The sequence below is a fragment of the Carcharhinus amblyrhynchos genome, chromosome 5, assembly GCF_965287045.1.
Source record: "Carcharhinus amblyrhynchos chromosome 5, sCarAmb.v2.hapA, whole genome shotgun sequence".
Lineage (NCBI taxonomy): Eukaryota > Metazoa > Chordata > Chondrichthyes > Carcharhiniformes > Carcharhinidae > Carcharhinus > Carcharhinus amblyrhynchos.
In genome coordinates this window covers 126,493,227-126,507,539 of record NC_137328.1, presented here as the reverse complement: position 1 = coordinate 126,507,539, position 14,313 = coordinate 126,493,227, and positions in this window count along the sequence as shown.

The window sequence follows — 14,313 nt, the reverse complement described above, 5'->3', positions numbered from 1 at the left end:
TCAGCCCATCAAATCTGTGTCAGCTGTCTATGGAGCAACCCAGTCACCCCTACTCCCCATTCTCTCCCCGAATTCCTGCGGGATTATTTCCTTCCAATGTCCATCCACCTTCCTTCTGGAATCATTCAGTGTGTCCCAGCACAGACTGTGAGTTCCAGCTCATTCCCACTCGCTGTGTAAACTGGCTCTTCCTCACATTCCTCCCGTTCCTGCATCTCTTCCCAAATCCTCCAGTCCCTGACCCCTAATCCTTATACCATCAGCCAATGGGTAGAGCCCTTCTTTGTCCATCTTATCTAAACCTGTCACAATGTTGGCCGCCTCGATCAGATCTCCCCTCGATCCCCGCTGCTCCAAGGAGAACAATCCCAGCTCCTCCTGTCCAATCTGGTAATCAAAATCCCTCCATCTCTGGGACCATTCTGGTAAATCTCCCCCCAAAACCCTCTCAAAGAGCTTCACAGCCATCCTAAAGTGTTCAGACCAAAACTGGACACAAATTTACAACAATCTTCAGTCAGAATTGCCAAGTGGATGATCCATTCTGGCCTCCTCTTGTCATTGAGTTTAAAAATTGCTAAGTCACGTTGCAGCTTTATAGAACCTTAGTGAGGCCACACTTGGAATATGGTGTTCAATTCTGGTCACCACACTACCAGAAGGATGTGGAGGCTTTGGAGAGGGTACAGAAAAGATTTACCAGGATGTTGCCTGGTATGGAGGGCATTAGCTATGAGGAGAGGTTGGAGAAACTTGGTTTGTTCTCACTGGAGCGACGGAGGTTGAGGGGAGACCTGATAGAAATCTACAAGATTCTGAGAGGCACGGACAGAGTGGATAGTCAGAAGCTTTTTCCCAGGGTGGAAGAGTCAATTACTGGGGGCACAGGTTTAAGGTACAAGAGGCAAGATTTAAAGGAGATGTACAAGGCAAGTATTTTACTCAGAGGGTGGTGGGTACCTGGAACTCACTGCCGGGGGAGGGAGTGGAAGCAGATACGATAGTGAGGTTTAAGGAGCATCTGGGTAAATACATGAATAGGATGGGAATAGAGGGATATGATCCCCGGAAGGGTAGGAGGTTTTAGTTCAGTCGGGCAGCATGGTCGGTGCAGGCTTGGAGGGCCGAAGGGCCTGTTCCTGTGCTGGAATTTTCTTTGTTCTTTGCCATTACAGCCTTGGTTCAAATGTGGACAAAAGAGCTGAATTCTAGAAGTGAGGTGAGAGTGACTGCCCTTGACATCAAAGCCACATTGGACCGAATGTGGTTTCAGAGCCCGAGCAAATCCGGAATCATTGGGAATCAAGGGGAAAGCTCTCCACTGGTCGGAGTCATACCTGGTACGTAGGGAAGGTGCTTGTGGTTGTGGAGGGTCAGTCATCTCAGCTCCAGGACATCACTGCAGGAGTCTCTCAGGGGAGTGTCCAAGACCCAACTACCTTCATCAATGACCTTCCCTCCCTTGGGATGGGGTCCTCATGGCTGGACTTCTCCTTATTACCCTGAAAAACATAGAACCCAAAGTTAGCAGGGTGATTTCAGCCACCTTTCTGGTAAAAAAGAATCTTAGTCTCACTAAAACCCATGGCCCTTTCTACAGCAGAGATTGCTCTTAGTTAATTTCAGAAGCCGAAGGGGTTATCAGATCTCTTTGAAGTGTTTTGAGTGACAGGATCGATCAGTTTCACCAGGGAGGCCCCCTTGCTTTCTCTCAAAGCTGCAGCTGCTCTGGAACCTCTTAAATCTGCCTTGATTGAAATGCACATTCTGGGGAGACCTCCCTTTAGAACCTGAATGAGCCTCAGCAGCTCTGAACCCTCTCAGAACTGATTTCATTGTCAGCTCCAGAGCAGGGCAAAGGGGAGGTTAGCCAAGGTCTGTTTATGCAAGAAACATAGAATCTTCGAAAGGTGGAATCCCTACAGTGTCAAAGAAGGCCATTCTGCCCAGCGAGCCTGCACTGACTGTAATTATTCACTGCTAAATGCTTCTCTGACTGATAGCTCCAGGAGAGATTGTTGATGCAATCGCTTCACGCTCTGTTAACCCTGACCCACTTCCTCCCTTCACCACACCTCTTCTGTCTGGCCCCATTTTTTCACACTGTATTTATTGAGTTTCTGATTCTTCCTGACAGTCAGGAGGTGCTTTCTAACACTGGTATCTTGGCCTGCAAAGCTTCTCACTGAAGCAATCAGCTTCACAGTAAGGGGTTTTTTTTCACTCAGTGTTTATTTTTTAGCTCTGTCAAACTTTAGGATTGGATGGAAACAGAGAAACATAGAAGATGGGAGCAGGAGGAGGCCATTTGGCCCTTCGAGCCTGCCCTGCAGTTACTACGATCATGGCTGATCGTCCAACTCAATAGCCTAATCCTGCTTTCTCCCCATAACTTTTGATCCCATTCGCCCCAAGTGCTCTATCCAGCCACCTCTTGAATATATTCAATGTTTTGGCATCAACTCCTTCCTGTGGGAATGAATTCCACAGGCTCACCACTCTTTGGGTGAAGAAATGTCTCCTCATCTCTGTCCTGAATGATCTACCCTGAATCCTCAGACTGTGACCCCTGGTTCTGGACTCTCCCCACCATTGGGAACATCCTCCCTGCATCTACCCTGTCTAGTCCTGTTAGAATTTTATAAATCTCTATGAGATCCCCCTCATTCATCTGAACTCCAGCGAAAACAATCCTAACCTCATCAATCTCTCCTCGTACATCAGTCCCTCCCCCGGAATCAGCCTGGTAAACCTTCGCTGCACTCCCTCGAGAGGCAAGAACATCCTTCCTCAGAAAAGAAGGACTCTCACAGGAGACCAAAACTGCACACAGGGTCTCACTAAGGCCCCTGTATAATTGCAACAACACATCCCTGTTCCTGTACTCGAAACCTCTCACAATGAAGGCCAACAGACCATTTACCTTCTTTACTGCCTGCTGTACCTGCACACTTACCTTCAGTGACTGTTGCACAAGGACACCCAGATCCCTCTGCACACTCCCCTCTCCCAATTCACAACCATTCAGGTAGTAATCTGCTGCCTTGTTTTTCCTTCCAAAGCGAATAACCTCACATTTATCCAAATTATCCTGCATCTGCCATTGATTAATCCACTCACCCAACCTATCCAGATCATTCTGAAGGATCTCTGTATCCTCGTCACAGTTCACCCTCCCACCCAACTTGGTATTATCTGCAAACTTTGAGATGTTACATTTCGTTCCTTCATCCAAATCATTAATATATATTGTGAATAACTGGGGTCCCAGCACCGATCCCTGTGGCACCCCCACTAGTTACTGCCTGCCCATTTGAAAAGCACCCATTAATTCCTACTCCTTGTTTCTTCTCTGCCAACCAGTTTTCTGTCCATCTCAACACACTTCTATCAACCCCGTGTGTTTTAATCTTGCATAATAATCTCTTGTGCGGGACTTTGTCAAACACTTTCTGAAAGTCCAAATATATCACATTGACTGGTTCCCCCTTGTCAACTCTATTAGTTACATCTTCAAAGAATTCCAGCAGATTTACCAAGCATGATTTTCCCCTTTATAAATCCGTGCTGACTCTGTCTGATCCTGCCACTGCTTTCTAAAATTTCTCCTATAAAATCCTCGATAATGGATTCGAGAATTTTCCCCACCACCGGAGTTTAAATCTTTCAGATTGAGGAGAATGTCGGAAGTACACAAAATAATGCGAGGCCTGACAGAGTGGAAAGGGAAGGACCTATTTCTAAAAGTAAAGAGTCACCGGGAGGCATAGATTAAAAGTGATAAGCTGGAAGGTTAAAGGGGAGTTGACGGGAAATTATTTTAACCAGAGAGTGGGGGAGGATGTGGGGAGAGTGAGGGAAAGAGGAGGTGGGAGTGATAGAGGCAGAAACCTAAAGCATGCAGTGTGTGGTTATCCATTCGAGATACCATGAGTTATAGGCCACTGCCAAGGGCTGAGAAATGAATCTCTTTTAGCTGGCAGACATCTGTAGGGCCTAATGGCCATCTTTTTTTCATTTTCAAATAATGTTCAAATGTTAAAAGTTAAGCTGCTTCATTTTGTTCAATATTTAAACTGTGTTATTAAATAAAGTTTAAATAAAAGATCCCTAATTTGTCAGTGGAATAATGCCTGGAGAGAAACATCCTATCCTCATATTGATGCCAAAATAAAGACATTGGGGTTTGGTCTGGATTCTCAAGATAATTTAGGGTTTGGATCCCAGCATGCGATGAACTAAATTTTTGGGAAACAGTTCAGTTAGAGGCTTCAATGATTTTTTTCTGGATTCTTGTTGCAATAGAGACTGTCAGTGGTAAATCCACAACTCCCAAAGATTGGCCTGATAAAAGATCTAAGATTAGAGCAGCATGGAGGCACAATGGTTAACACCTCTCCTTCACAGCGCTATGGGTCTAGGTTTGATTGCCGGGTCTCTGTCTGTGTGGAGTTTGCACATTCTCCCCATGTCTGCATCCAAAGATGTGCGGGTTAGGTTGATTGGCCATGATAAATTGCCCCTTAGTGTTAGAGGGCGAACAGGGTAGAAAAATGGCATTATGGGATAGAGCCTGGGTCAGTGCAGGCTCGATGGGCCGAATGGCCTTGTAGGGATTCTATGAAGTGCTTCCTCCGTTAATGGCGGACTCGGGTTACTCTTCCTTCAGTTATTCAGAGAGAAGGAAAAGCAGGAAGTGTTCTTGAATGTCAGCGGAACAGCTGATTCAGGAGCCTCTCAGGCCTGGTGTGTTTGGCCCCGTGTGATTCACACGTGGACATGTTTATCAGGCTTAAAGATGCTGTATTCCACTTCATTAACGCTGCCAGTGTCAACGGCAATTCACTCAGGAGAATCACAGGCTTAAAATGTCTGCACTATGTCTGAACTTCTGGTAAGTTCTGTGGCATCTATTTACTTCTCGCTGGTCTTTCTTCATTCGTTCAGAGATGTGGGTGTCGCTGGCTGGGCCGAAATTTATCACCCAGCCCTAACTGCCCTAGAACTGAATGGCTTGCTCTGTCATTTCACCCACATTGCTGTGGATCTGGAGGCACAGGTAGGCCAGACCGGGTAAGGATGGCAGATTCCCTTCCCTACGGGACACTAGTAAACCAGATGGGTTTTTCCGATAATGGTTTCAGGGTCATCAGTAGATCCTGAATTCCTGATATTTTTACTGAATTCAAATTCCACCATATGTCGTGATGGGATTCGAACCCGGGCCCCCAGAACATTAGCTGAGTTTCAGGATTAACAGCCTGGCGATAATACCACTAGACCATCGCCTCCTCTCAATGGTGTAGACGGATGGTACACAGGGTTGTTAGTTTGTGTCGGTGGTGGAGGGAGTGAGTGTTGGAGATGGTGGATTGGGTAATGATTAAAGGTGTTTTGTCCGGGATGATGTGGAACCTCTTGCTGTTGTGTGTCTATCCGTACAGACGTTCTGTTCCCACCCCTCCACCCCACCGCTCTCCAGCAACAATGAAAAATGTTTCATTATTTGATCCCGCGGTTTAACAACATGGGGACACAATAATCGATACAGCCGTTTATCTCCAAACCGACACACCTCCTTACATTCCAGTTGCTGATTGAGTTTTGTACTTGCCCCATCAACCGACCCCCTGCCCCCCCCACAGCATCCAACCTCCCCCTGCAAACCTGCCCCCCCCCCTCAGCCCCCAACCCACCACCGGCCTTCCTCCTCCCCACCGATCCTGTCTACAGAGCGGCAGCGGGAACGCACCCCCCCCCCCCCACACCCCAGACCCCACCGATTGTGCCTCCTGCCAAGCCCCGCCACATTGGGCACCCCCCCCCGCCCCCCTTTGACACTGTTTGATGTCTGGTAGACAGTGCCCCCTGGGTATTGCCATTTTGCCCCCTGGGTATTGCTGGGAGCACAGGCTGGCACTGACAGGGTGCCCTTGCCCAGGGGGCATCACCCCCTCCGCTGCCCGACCCTCTGGGGGGGGGGGGGGGGGGTGGTTCCCGAATGCACCCCCTTCACTCCAGCGGGGTCGGGTCACCATCTCCCCAAAAGTAAGGAGCTAATTCAATCTCCGCTGGAGTGGAACACTCTGACAGGTTGGGGTGGAGGGAAGGGGGGGGGGGAGACAGTGTCGGAAATCTGGCTCTGGGACAGACGCTCGTGGTCGCATGCCCCAGCCTGGACCCCGATAGTCTGCTCCCGCTGAAATCCCCGGCCCACTGTGCAGCGGGATGGGAGAATCGCCCCCACAATCATCACACTTCCAAAAAACTCTTCAATTGATTTGGGACGTCCTGGGGATAAGACCGGCGCTACCTAAAAGCAATTCTCCCTGCCTCTTTCTCTCTCTTAACCAGTTTGTTCCTTTGATTATCTAATAACTAGCCAAGCTGCACTTTTTATGTCTTTATTGCCTCACTCAGTGCAATCTCACCAAGAGATTCCTCCCCCACTCCTCCTCCAGAGCTGGTGAGTCACAGAGGTTTACAGCATGGAAACAGGCCATTCGGCCCAACTTGTCCATGCCGCCCTTTCTTTTTAACCACTAAACTAATCCCAACTGCCCACTTTAAGCCCATATCCCTCTATACCCACCAAACCCGTGTAACTATCTAAATGCTTTCTAAAAGACAAAATTGTACCCGCCTCTACTACTGCCTCTGGCAGCTTGTTCCAGACACTCACCACCCTCTGTGTGAAAAAATTACCCCTCTGGACACTTTTGTATCTCTCCCCTCTCACCTTAAACCTGTGCCCTCCAGTTTTAGACTCCCCTACCTTTGGGAAAAGATATTGACTATCTAGCTGATCTGTGTCCCTCATTATTTTATAGACCTCTATAAGATCACCCCTCAGCCTCCTACGCTCCAGAGAAGATAATGCTTGTTTCCTGTGCTGTATTGTTCTTTGTTCTTTGGGACACTTCCTGAATGTGTGGTCAGCTAGGACACAGGCAGGGTCCAGAACTCCCCACGTGACCAGCCACACATCTCACTCAGCGGTCCTCCCCTTCAGTGTGAGACCAACAACTTCGACTATGGAAAATCCTCGGACGGACACAAAGGAGCGGAGGTTCCTGTTTCACTCGCCACGGGAATCCTAGCGGGCAGGCGATAGGGTGGGATTTTACAGCCTTGCTCGACCTGAAACCATAAAATCCCGTCTAAGGTCACCGGACTTCGCCCCTCGCCCACGCCGATTCTCGTGGCAGGCCGGGAGGTAAAATCCCAGCCGTAATGTCCAAGAAAAGCAGGCGAGATGTTAATGAAGGAGTTTAAATAGTGAGGGACAACTAGCAGGAGCGCAGGGTCCTGCTGCCGTTCACCCAGACAGGCTGAGACGTGGACAAACTGCAGAGCGCAGCTCCGTCTGCAACAAGAGAGCCAGGAAGTTGAGCGGGGACAGCTGGTAAACATTATAATACCCACTATTCAGAGAAGAACAGGGGGGACACTGTGATATGTGTCTGTGTGCCGTTTTAATGTGAGGGCATCCAGCAGAGCAAGGGTTAAAGTGAGACTGCAGGATGTATAGAGTCACATGGTGAGGTACGGTAGAGGCGCAGTTTCAAAATAGAACTCTATAAATAAATAAGCAGTTTAATTGCACGGAGCAGCACTGGGCAGCACTTCCTCGGAAATGTACATGGTTAAAGGCTTGTAATAAATGGCTGATGCAAGCGTGACAATCTCCTCACGGGCTCACTTCCTCAACAGTGATTTACAACATTACACCAGCACCAATCTTTATCTGACTACTTCGGGGAGGCGGGGGTTTGGGGGGGGGGGAGTGGGAGAGGCGGGGGGGTGCGGCTCCCGCTTACCTTTCTGCAGCAATGAACAAACTCGGTTCCAAGGAGATAATATTGGCCAACAGTGTGCCAGGCAGCAACACTTGGTGACTCCCTAGTGTCTAATTGTGCTGACCACATTTCACTCGCAACAATGATTCAGCAATCTGTGGCTGAAACACACCTCCAAATGTTTGCCAAATATGTTTTCAAAATGACTGGGTGTCTGATAGAACATAAACACACACTCGGAGGGGCTGACACCGGATTGGCAGGCTGGGATAGGTGGATTGTGCAAGGGTTGCAGCACAGAATGAGGTCTATTAGCTCCGTGCTAGCAAATTTAACTCAGCCTCTCCCATTCCCATTGCCCCGCAAATGTTTCCACTGCAGATCCGATTCCCTTTTGGAAGGTCCGATTGAATCTGTTTCTGGGTTTCAACTCCATTTCCCGCCCATTCCCCAAATTCCTTTATTCCGGGGAGACCAGAAACCAGTCTCTCCGGCCTTAAATATATTCAACAATGGAGCCCCCACAATGCGCTGGAGGAGAGATGGTTCTAAAGATTCACAACCCTCTGAGTGAAGAAATGTCTCCTCATCTGAGTCCCAAATAATCGGCCCCTTATCCTGAGACGGTGCCCCGGGTTTTAGATTCCCCGACCAGTGGGGACAATCTCTCAGTGTCCCACCCTGTCAAACCCCTTCACCTTGCACTCACCAGGGCAAAGGCGAGAATGCCAAAGTTCAAACCATCACAACAATTCCCACTGCAGGAGAGTGCCGTGACTGGGTGATATGGGGCGTGACGGTGTCACAGTGGGTTAGCACTGCCGCTTCACAGCGCCGGGGACTAGGGGTTCGATTCCCGGCTTGGGTCACTGTCTGTCTGTGTGGAGTTTGCACGTTCCCCCCGTGTCTGCGTGGGTTTCCTCCGGGTGCTCCGGTTTCCTCCCACAGTCCGAAAGACGTGCTGGTTAAATTCTCCCTCGGTGTACCCAAGCAGGCGCTGGAGCGCGGCGACGGGGAGATTTTCACAGTAACTTCATTGCAGTGTTAATGTAAACCTTACTTGTGATACGAGTAAATAAATAAATGACTGTTCAAAATGGGAAAATTTAAAAGTTTATTCAGTAGTCGCAAGTAGGCTTACATTAACACTGCAATGAAGTTACTGTGAAATTCCCCTAGTCGCCACACTCTGGTGCCTGTTTGGATCAATGCACCCTCACCGGCACGTCTTTCAGACAGTGGGAGGAAACTGGAACATCCAGAGGAAACCTGGTGTTAGTTCCATGAGAGAGGGAAGGAAGACTCAAAACCCGTGACAGGAAGCCACAACTGGTGTGCTGGGGGATGTGTTTTCCCCCAGTTTATCAATCAGGAAATCTTTACACAAACTCATGTTCACTTTCCCCTCTCGCCATGCCTCACAGAGCGAGTGAGTGAGTGGAAGCAGCTGTGAAAGTGAAGAGAATGTTCCATTTGCGCATGAAATCAAACACGGCCAGATATTCCGAGAAATAAATATTTTACCCTCAAATCTGAAAGTGCAAACACGGGGAGAACGGTAGTGACCCAAGCCGGGAATCGAACCTGGCTCCCTGGTGCTGTGAGGCAGCACTGTGAAGGGAAGGAGTCACGCAGGCTTAGAGCACGTGGGAAATGACTTTGTACTTCCAAAAGAGGAAGAGGAAGCGCGTGGTGCTGGATTCGGGGCGAAGGTTCTGGAAGAAGGGGGGAGGTTGCCAGGAGAGTAGACACAACAGTCACAGCAGGGTAAAGGGAGAAGTGGGTTTGTGCCAGAGAGAGGGAATAGGGCAGGGAATTGTGAGATTAACCTGCAGCAGGAAGCATCCCATGTGTGAGGAAGGAGGCAAAATCTGGTGTTAGTTCCATGAGAGAGGGAAGGAAGACTCAAAACCCGTGAGAGGAAGTCACAACTGGTGTGCTGGGGGATGTGTTTTCCCCCAGTTTATCAATCAGGAAATCTTTACACAAACTCATGTTCACTTTCCCCTCTCGCCATGCCTCACGGAGCGAGTGAGTGAGTGGAAGCAGCTGTGAAAGTGAAGAGAATACTCCATTTTCATATGAAATCAAACACGGTCACACATTCCGAGAAGCTTATCGTTAATCCTCGAACCTGCAAATGCAGAGGCCCCACACTCTGAGGTTTGGTGATCATCGATAACTAGTGTCGTCACTCAAGTGTGTGACACACGGTTCGTCACCAGAAAAGAAAAATCCCCTTCATTGTTCTCCAAAACTGTGGCCTTTCCACCCGGCAGAGGTGTCAGACTGGACTGCTGGTTAGTGTCAGCACAGCAGAGCCCTCAGTGTCTGGATTAATATTAACAGGCAGAGGTGCCCAGGTTTTGAATATGATGGTCCAGCCCTGTACCAGGTCAGCAAAACCACCTTCTTAATGCACAGCGAGACAGCCGTTGAAGGTTATTGGCTGTTTTGCAAGCTGCAAAGACAATTTCGGACATTTGTTTACATGGAACCCACAAAGTGAACAGTGGCTATTTCCATATCTCAGGATGATGTGGCTCGTAACTTACAACACCAACACTTATCACTCATGATAAAGACAAGGCAGTCCATCTCTAGAATACAACTAATGTCTTGCTAAGCTATTTCAGAGAGTCACAGACACAACCCCCCTGTAAATACAGTCCACTCCCCTCCGGGGACCAGCCCCTGTAAATACTGACACACTCCCCGGGGACTCCCTGTAAATACTGACACATTCCCTGGGGACCAGCCCCTGTAAATACTGACACACTCCCCGGGGACCCCCTGTAAATACTGACACACTCCCCAGGGACCCCCCTGTAAATACTGACACACTCCCCAGGGACCCCCCTGTAAATACTGACACATTCCCGCCCCGGGGACCCCCCTGTAAATACTGACACACTCCCCAGGGACCCCCCTGTAAATACTGACACACTCCCCCGGGGACCCCCTGTAAATACTGACACACTCCCCGGGGACCCCCTGTAAATACTGACACACTCCCCCGGGGACCCCCTGTAAATACTGACACACTCCCCGGGGACCCCCTGTAAATACTGACACACTCCCCGGGGACCCCCTGTAAATACTGACACACTCCCCGGGGACCCCCTGTAAATACTGACACACTCCCCAGGGACCCCCCTGTAAATACTGACACACTCCCCCCGGGGACCCCCTGTAAATACTGACACACTCCCCGGGGACCCCCTGTAAATACTGACACATTCCCCCCCCAGGGACCCCCCTGTAAATACTGACACACTCCTCGGGGACCCCCTGTAAATACTGACACGCTCCCCCGGGGACCCCCTGTAAATACTGACACATTCCCCCCCCAGGGACCCCCCTGTAAATACTGACACACTCCTCGGGGACCCCCTGTAAATACTGACACGCTCCCCCGGGACCCCCTGTAAATACTGACACACTCCCTGGGGACCTCCCTGTAAATACTGACACGCTCCCCCGGGACCCCCCTGTAAATACTGACACACTCCTCGGGGACCCCCTGTAAATACTGACACGCTCCCCAGGGACCCCCTGTAAATACTGACACACTCCCCGGGGACCCCCTGTAAATACTGACACGCTCCCCCGGGACCCCCTGTAAATACTGACACGCTCCCCCGGGACCCCCTGTAAATACTGACACACTCCCCGGGGACCCCCTGTAAATACTGACACGCTCCCCCCTCCCCCCCACCGCCCGGGCACCCCATGTCAATACTGACATTAGGCCAGCATTTATTCCCCATCCCTAATTGTCCCTTGACAAGGTGGTGCTGAGCTGCCTACTTGAACCGTTGCAGTCCCTGTGGTGTAGGTACACCCACAGTGCTGTTAGGGAGGGGGTTCCAGGACTCTGTCCCAGCGACAGTGAAGGAACAATGATATATTTCCAGGTTGGTGACTGACTTGCGGGGTGAAATACAGGCCCTTCGAGCCTGCTCCACCATTCATTATGATCATGACTCACCATCAAATTCAATATCCTGATTCTCCCCACCCCCTCCCGCCAACCCCCTCCATATCCCTTGATCTCCTTTACCCCAGTATTGTGTGTAGTTTTGGTCTCCTTATCTGAGGAAGGATGTCCTTGCTATCGAGGGAAGCGAAGGTTTACCCAGGCTGATTCCTGGGACGGCAGGACTGTCATATGGGGAGAGATTAATTCGGTTAGGATTATATTCACTGGAGTTTAGAAGATTGAGAGGGGATCTGATAGAAACTTATAAAATTCACACAGGGTTAGACAGGGTAGATTCAGAAAGAATGTTCCCGATGGTGGGGGAGTCCAGAACTGGGGGTCAGAGTTTGAGGATAAGGGGTAAACCTTTTAGAACTGAGGTGAGGGGAAATTTCTTCACCCAGAGGGTGGGGAATGTGTGGAATTCACTCCCACAGAAAGTAGTTGAGGCCAAAATGTCTGATTTCAAGAAGAAATTAGATATAGTTCTTGGAGCTAAAAGGGATCGGGGGTTGAGGGGAGGAAAGGGGAGGGATCAGGATATTGAATTGGATGATCAGTCATAATCATAATGAATGGTGGAGCAGGCTCGAAGGGCTGAATGGCCTCTCCTGGTTCTAGTTTCTATGTTTCTACAATATCCAGGCTCGGGCTGACAAATGACAAGTAACATTCATAGAGTTATAGAGTCATAGAGGATTACAGCAGGGAAACAGGCCCTTCGGCCCAACCTGTCCATGCCGCCCTTTTTTTAAAAGCCCCTAAGTTAGTCCCAATTGCCCGCATTTGGCCCATATCCCTCTATACCCATCGTACCCATGTAACTGTCTAAATGCTTTTAAAAAAACAACATTGTACCCGCCTCTAAAACTACTTCTGGCAGCTTGTTCCAGACACTCACCACCCTCTGTGTGAAAAAATTGCCCCTCTGGACCCTTTCATATCTCTCCCCTCTCACCTTAAACCTATGCCCTCTAGTTTTAAACTCCCTGATTTTTGAGAAAAGATATTGACTATCTAGCTGATCTGTGCCCCTCATTATTTTATAGACCTCTATAATATCACCCCTCAGCCTCCTACGCTCCAAAGAAAAAAGTCCCAGTCTATCCAGACTCTCCTTATAACTCAAACCATCACGTCCCAGTAGCATCCTAGTAAATCTTTTCTGCACTCTTTCTAGTTTAATAATATCCTTTCTATATAATAGGGTGACCAGAACTGTGCACAGTATTCCAAGTGTGGCCTTATTAAGCTCTTGTACAACTTCAACAAGACGTCCCAGCACACAATGACAATCTCTAACATGTGATAGCCCAACTATCTCCCCTTGACATTCAGTGGTGTCACCGTCACTGAATCACCCACAGTCAACATCCTGGGGGTTACCATCGACCAGAATCTGATCTGGAGTTGCTATACAAATACTGTGGTTACCAGAGCAGATTGGAGGCTGGGAATCCTGCAGTTAGTAACTCACCTCCTCACTCGCCAAAGCCTATCCACCATCTACAAGGCACAAGTCAGGAGTGTGATGGAATACTCTCCACTTGCCTGGATGGGTGCAGCTCCAACAACACTCAAGAAACTCAACACCATCCAGGACAAAGCAGTTCCTTTGACAGCACCTTCCAAACCCACAGTCACTACCATCTAGAAGAGAAGAGCAACAGAAACCTGGGAAAACCATCACCTGGAGGTTCCCCTCCAAGCTACTCACCGTCCTGATTCGGAAATATATCACCGTTCCTTCACTGTCACTGGGTCAAACTCTTGAAACTCCCTCCCTAACAGCACGGTGGATGTACCTACCTCACATGGACTGCAGCTGCTCAAGAAGGCAGCTCACCACCACCTTCTCAAGGGGCAATTAGGGATGGGCAATAAATGCTGGTCCAGCCAGCAATACCCATGTCCCGGGAAAGAATTTTAAAAAGTGTCTGAGTGCAAGGGAGTTTGACGGGAGACATGATTTGATTTATTATTGTCACATGTGTTAATATACAGTGAAAAGTATTATTTCTTGCGTTCTATATAGACAAAGCATAATGTTCATAGAGAAGGAAAGGAGAGTGTGCAGAATGTGGTGTTACAGTCATAGCTAGGGTGTAGAGAAAGATCAACTTAATGCGAGGTAGGTCCATTCAAAAGTCTGACAGCAGCAGGGAAGAAGCTGTTCCTGAGTCGGTTGGTACGTGACCTCAGACTTCTGTATCTTTTTCCCAACGGAAGAGAGAATGCCCGGGGTGCGTGGGGTCCTTTATTGACCTGGTTGCTTTTCCAGAGGCAGTGGGAAGTGTAGACAGAGTCAGTGGATGGGAGGCTGGTTTGTGTGATGGATTGGGCTACATTCACGACTGTTTGTAGTTCCTTGTGGTTTTGGGCAGAGCAGGAGCCCAGACCAAGTTGTGATCCAACCAGAAAGAATGCTTTCTATGGGGCATCTGTAAAAGTTGTAGCGGACATGCCAAATTTCCTTAATCTTCTGAGAAAGTAGAGGTGTTGGTCCACTGACTCCAAGCAGCCCTGGAGGAG